Genomic DNA, 7,318 nt, shown 5'->3' with positions numbered 1-7,318 from the left:
CATGTTAATGGTCAATCAAAATTTCCCCATAAATTTCCTATGGAGAAACTATAAAAGTGCAATATCTATTACAACCCTTTCCCAAACTTGTAATGGAGCCAAACCACATGTGTCTGTTGTTGTTACTTTTACTGTCACCACTAATCATCTGGTTATCTGAATTGTTAATTCTTTTGGGAAAAATCCACTTTCCACTTTTAGCTGTTTTTTAGGATCCAGCTCAACTTTACATACTGTAATCTGTTCCACCATTGTGAGGCCCTGTAATGAAAATGTCTCTGTGAAAATGTTAAAGGGTATCTAGGCAGATTGCTCTATTTCAAGGGTGTCACCTGGGTATATGCTGTCAATCTGCAACCATGGTTAATGTCTTGACCATCTATTGGTGTTCGACCTGTGACTTAATTATTTCAATGTTGTGACCTCTGCTTTATTCCCTATCATCCAGTATGTGCTTGTGCTTGTATCTTAGTATAATAATTTCTTGGTACAGTACATGCTATCAACACAGTGAAAGAAAGATCTTTACAATCTCAACAAAATATCTTGTCATATAAGTCTTGTGAGTTACATATAATTCCGTGAAACTTGGTTTTAACCATGTACAGTTTTGATTGTGGGATTTAAATCTTTGTCTTGTTTTGACCCTTAACTCACCGTAGAGTGATTTTGTGCCTTTGACTGTTGACTATGAGTTTGACTGTGGTCACAGATCTACCTATAGCAAAAGCCAGTGTGACACCTATAGCAAAAGCCAGTGTGACACCTTGTATTTTCATACTGTTACAAACTAGGCAGTGTATTGCTAAAGGTGGGTTTAGTGCTGAAGTGGAGAGAGCCTAGGGTATGTCAACTTATTACCATTTTGAGCACACACCAGATATAATTGTAACTGTGATAAAAAATTTTTACCTCGATTTGTAGCTTTTACCAGTTTATTGTCTGGTAACTTACAGCTGTTTATTGAAGATTTGATTGTTGTTTCATTTTCTGGGAATTATTGTAGTATGGATCTGCGGCTATATCATTTTCTTGATAACTGAAAATTTGTGAACTTTTAAATTTAGATCTGTGTCAGTAATTAATGTATGAGCATATGTGTACACAAAATCTTTTGATGCAAAACAAATGGTCAAAGTTGAAAGTAGACCTTCGACTGTACAAGTGGCAGCAGGACATATACTACAATGCTACATGGAAGATTATTAAAACTACTGGCACATGCATAAAGTTTCGGTACAAGGTGCAATGAACAGCATCTACAGGTAGTTTCAGGTATTAGCTGATGGAATAACTGAAATCACTTTTTGTGAGAAAATTGACATAGAGATTTGTTCTACTTGTGTTTCATTTCTATGCCAGGAGTGCATGTAGTTTACTCATAATTATCAATTTCATTACTGAACCTTTATGCCCAAGCTCCCTGCGCTTTGTTGACTTAACAACATTGTAATTGATTATTGCATTGCTAATATTCCCATAGAATGTAATATTTTCCAGTGATTTACACAGGCACAGAGTGCTTGCTGTGGGTTGATCTGCAATCATGGGCAAACTCAAAGTCAATCGATGATCAAGACTGCAAAATAGTGCTAGGACAAACAGTTAAACTCACCATCAATGACAATTATTAAACACATAACTATACACAATAATACCGAAGGATCTGCAACAAGAGGTCTTAAAGCTCCATTGAAGTGATTTTAATGATTGTTCTTGACGGCTGCAGATGTCATGTTCAAAAGTGTTCCACAATAGCACCTTTTTGGCACTTTGAATGTTATATTAGGGTATTTTGATTAATGTATTTCGTGGTTTTCAGTTGCATTCCTAGACTCCCAGATTATCATAGGAGTACAAGGATTAATAATAGGAGTAATAAGGAGTGTGAGTTTGATTAATAATAGATAATTATCCATACTAGCTACGGAGTTAGTATCATCAATATTGTGGGTTTTGCTGTGAGCTACTGGAGCATGTTATTATTGAAGACCAAATCATGGAACGTGCATAACATGTTAACCCCCACCCCCTCCCTTGGTAATGGAAAACCAGTCAGTCCTGCATACTTTTTGACTAGTGCCACTGCAAAACTCAGATGTTCATTAAGAATTTTAAATTTTATTAGGAAAATTGGCTCTCAAGTACTCGTTAAGATGACGTGTTTTGCACACTTACTAAATAAAGATGGATTGTTGGGCACTAGCAATGGTATCTGTGCTATCTTGCAGGTTTAGCCACCTGAAATTTGTACATGTCAGAAACTTGCACATACATATACCAGCATTGAAACCGGGTCACTAATGCTGACTCAGATGACCCACTGACCCGGAATCCGGGTCAGACCCAGATTTTACCCGGATTGAGGCGTGCACCAAGAGCTATGTTTTGAGTGCTGACTAGTGCGTTAAGCACAAGGGTGTCTATGCTAATGATGTTAGACAGTGGACCTGATTCCATGTAAGTTTGCAGAAAGCAAAGTACGTTTCCTGCAAGTGGGTGTGGCTTTTGCATACCTAACACACCATAATTTAAACCAGTATGACACATTCCTGAATAAAGTGAACGTGGCTCACAAAAGAAGCTGGCTTAGACAGAATCTAGTACAATTGATTAGTGGGCATGGCTCCACAGGCAGCTATGAGCATGGTTTCGTGCATACCTGTAGACTTTAATATCACTGATAAGTGGGTGTGGCTGCACATATGACTGCAAGCAGTCATCAGATACGTGGGTGTGGCTCACGAAAGAAGCTGGGTTGCATTGGGACTTGACTATGGCATGTTTATACACTACTGTACCATCCAACTAAGTAATTTGCTTCGCACATGATCCAATCCTGTTGGACGACTTGGACAAAATGTGACCCATTTGACCTGACCCCATTTCAATGCTGGTGCATACTATATGTGCACTCCATAATATCTTTCCTTACCTAGTCAGTGAGTACAGCATAAGACTATGGCGTTGATTGCTCTGTTAGAGTATATCAATCTTGATGACTGTTCAATTAGAGTATATTGTTCTCACTGGTGCTATTTTTTATCCACCCCTACTGAATTTGAAGTAGGTACATGTATCTTATGCCAAGTAATGATGGCTTAAGAACAATCATCAGGAAAGTTCAATCAACTGGTGGGATGATTTACAGCACATGACTACAGGAGGTAACATGTGCATGATCATGTAGCTGTTTTTAGCAAGTAGACTGATATAGCTAATGGCTAATGTAGGTGCATATGTACAATAGTGATTGTGACCTGGTCTGACAAAACTGGGCTTATCGCCTATTTACAAGTATTGAAGTACGCTGGTTTTAAGTTTTCAAAGTGTTGTAGGTTGTCAATGGCTTTAGTTACATGTGCAAAATTTTCACACGTTTTTCACCAATTCATTACCTTCAATGCCATCCAGTGAACAAGTAGCAACAGCAAAGTTTCCCACCATTTTAGATAATTTTTTACCGAGATTGACCGTGGTTTGGCTGTATCAGGTGAAAATTACAATGGGTGGTGGTGGGGGCGGTAGAAGAGCAAGGGGTTAATGAAAGAAAATGGAAGAGGAAGGCGAAGGGACGAAAAAACCAAGTTATGGGCCATTCAGGGCTTGAACCTAGCTAAAATGAAAGTAAATGAACAGTACTAGTCTTTATCCAACACCACGGAGTTGTACAGCCACACACAGCCATCAACTTGTTGGCCAGAGCTCCATTTAGGTTCAAGACTGCTCGTACAGCTTGCCACTGGGCTTGGAAAAAGCAGCCAGCATAAGCAGACCAGTTAACCCAGGCTGGTTGTGACAGTGAAATCTGATAATGTGTTCATGTAGCTTTGTGTTTGTGACAAAAAAATCAAACCTGTTGTTGTGAGCGATAAGGCCGATTTTGCCAGACCGAGTCACAATTTATGTTTTGACTGTATGGAATGAACAGAACATAGTAGAAATAAACATACAGATGCAATGGTAGTAACAGTTAATATGCAACTATTGTTATAATGATTGATATATTAGCTTTCTGTGGAAGGATGAACAGCTATTCAGTATTATTAATAGTTGGTTTATTATTTTTATTATTTTCCCATTTTGTGCTTACTGGCTGCATGGTTGTTTGAATTAGCACAATATCAACGAGTTACAATTGATGAGTTATACAGGTGACCTTATTATACCGTAACATAATTGAATAGGTTTTTTTCACTGTACTATCCAAGTACATAAGCCATGTTCTTTATTTCACAGCGTGGTGTCATGAAACCACCTATAAATTAAGTACTGCTGGTGTTTCCTTTTGTGAAAGCTGTAATTGAATGCAGACTGGTGTTGATTATCATACAGTACGATAGTACTGTATATTAGGGACATCAAAGATGTGGGGATGATCCGTGATATAATATAACCCAAAAACCTGCCACGATTTTTCCTCACAACGACATGACAGTATTGGTTGGGTAAAACCAAGCCCAAAAGTATCTTCAGATTGACCTGAAACGTTTGCATCAAGTTGCTACAGAATTTAGAAAAAAATTATTCAACAGAATTTTCTACTGCCTTCCTGCCTGTCTGCCAGACACTTTCAGTCAAGCATAGCGAAAAAGTGGCTACAGCTACAGCCCTAATTTTTTCACAGAAACGTTTCTAGTTTGCTTAAGAAAAAACCTTTGGTATATTGATAAGCATACAATGCTTGCGCTATTGTCGTAATTACCTTTTATCATTCTTTACCATGACCATCAGTCAAGGTTCGACCGCTGAGTGTTAATAGACTACAGTACGGCTTCCATACCAGTGTTTTTATTGCATCAAACTATTCGAATACACGTGGTTGCTGGTTGCACCAAAAACACGTGTATGTGACTCGCTGTTGATATCAATCAGAGAGAACAACTCATGGCGAACTATATAGCAATGTGTAAGTCAATGAATATAATTTTAAACCGAGTCAGGTTATCCAGGTCCTGCTTTACAGATTATTCGGGTCTGACCCCATGTGCTAAATTAAATGTGGACATGTTTACTACACGTCATAGCGTAGCTCTACGTCTTTCGTGAGCCACGCCCACTTATGTAAATTACTGTCTGTAGACATGGTAGCCACGTCCATTCATCAGTGTGTAGGTATGCACGAATCCATGCCCACTTACATAAATTACTGTCTGTAGATGTATGGTAGCCACGCCCATTCATCAGTCTGTAGGTATGCACGAATCCATGTCCATTATTGTCTGCAGGCTTATGTAGAGCCACGCCCACTGATCAGTTGTTATTGTATGAGTCATAATCTAGTATAATAGTCCTGTGAGTAACTCAGCAGATATTTAGTGGTCATGAGCTTGCAAAAAAACTTCACAAACAAGTATAAGAAAAAATTTGGAATTTTAAATTAGATTAGGGACAGTGTATAATGCTACAATAAAAAGTACTGAAACAAGCTGGATCGGAGTAGTAGGTAATGTCCAAATACTGTAAAACAATAAGAAGTGAATATCCCTACTGTGCATTGAGTGTAGCACAGTAGGGATATTCACTTCTAATTGTTTTACAGTATCTGGACATTACGTATTACTCCGATCCAGCTTGTTTCAGTACTTTTTATTGCAGCATTATACACTGTCCCTAATCTAATTTAAAATTCCAAATTTTTTCTTATAACTTGTAAGCTATGGGGTTTCCACTTGTATATAAACCTAGGCCTTTTCCTTTCCAGCAAATTTGGCTTGGCCTTTAAATGTTTATTTGAGACTAGCTGTTTACTTTAGTACAGCAGAATAATTCCTGGTATCCATATAATTTGAACAGGGGCATAGCTAGAAATTTTAAATAGGTGAGGCGGACCTTGCAATGCTTTATGAATGATGCACACACTCTAGTGTGTAAGTATTATCAGCATGCATAGCATGATCCAGCTAGGGAGTCAGGAAATGTTTGAAAATTAAGAATTACAATATTGAATCTGGAGGTAATTTTAGTCCTACTATTACGGTAATTGCAAGGAATGCACATTATGGTATTCTATGCATGTTGCTCAGACCTTGATTTTAGTATGTATAACTAAGTACTGGATATGTAAGCACTGCAGTAACATGTCAATCCAGGGGGTCTGGGTTATGCTCCCCTGGGAAAGTTAGACCATGCATCTGAGATTGATTCTGAGAACAATTTAAGTAGTTTAATTTTATCAAAACTGTTATATTAAAAATTTGCTTAACTATTATATTAAGGTTAGTGCCCTATTAGGGTGACTGCTCTATTAGAGTATATCAATCTTGCTTGTCCAGTTTCTGAAAACCCCAGTAGCTAACCCCCTAGAGCTTCCCCTGGATGGATTCTTACAAAAGCGTTGAACGGTGTATTAGTCCATGATTAATGATTGCGTACAGTAACATGGATATTTCAGTAATTGTTAAGTGGTAATTTGAAATGCGTACGTGGCAATGGGACTTTGTTTGCCAGTTTTCCGTGTTATTTAACCTAGAATTCAACAGTTATTGTACAAAGAAAGTGTAGTAAGAACTCAAGATAATTCCAGCTCACTAAAAACAGTTGCACAAATGAGCATGTTGCCATGCCTTCAGGGATCCACTTGGCAGTGCTAGAACTTTAACATTAGCCAATTCCCTTTAATGCTATCATGTTTTCACCTGGTTTAGTGGCCAAATTGGGCTAAACATAGCAACCCTTAATGACAATGAAAATGAACAATTACTGAGATATCCATGTTACTTTATGCAATCATTAATCACGGGGTAATACACCCATTTGATACTCTTGGTTTCTATTACATACTCTTGATTCTTACCATGTACAATAAGTTGAACTAAATATTATAAACTTTGTTAATGCAAGCTTTTAATGCATCTAAAAGGTCCAACGTAGCTCCCAGTTCAGTGACTTCAGTCACCAATATTTGGTGAGGCAGTTGCCTCATCTGCCTACATTGTAGCTACACCTTTGTTTGAATAGTGGTCAAACACAATTATTACAATAGTATACATGGAGAATTTAAGGCAGTGCATTACTAAAGCATAGTCTGGGCCTAAAACCTTTGGCAAACATTTGGGTAATACGTATACATGCACACAAGTTACTCACATGATTATTTATCTCAGATGGCTATAATTTAATCCTTATGTGGTGCAATGCACTGCTATCATTACTATTGGTACTGTTGTACTATTACCCCACTATTGTCAACCCTGAAGTTAAAAACTGAAATTGAGGTATGTCTACATTACTGTACTGTGGTTAATTATCTGACTTCCTTGTTGTTTTTTTTTGTGACATTGTTGGTCACTAGGTTATAGTTATATCCTGTTACGAA

Source organism: Dysidea avara, chromosome 9 (genome assembly GCF_963678975.1).
Source record: "Dysidea avara chromosome 9, odDysAvar1.4, whole genome shotgun sequence".
Taxonomy (NCBI): domain Eukaryota; kingdom Metazoa; phylum Porifera; class Demospongiae; order Dictyoceratida; family Dysideidae; genus Dysidea; species Dysidea avara.
This window is presented reverse-complemented; position numbering follows the sequence as displayed.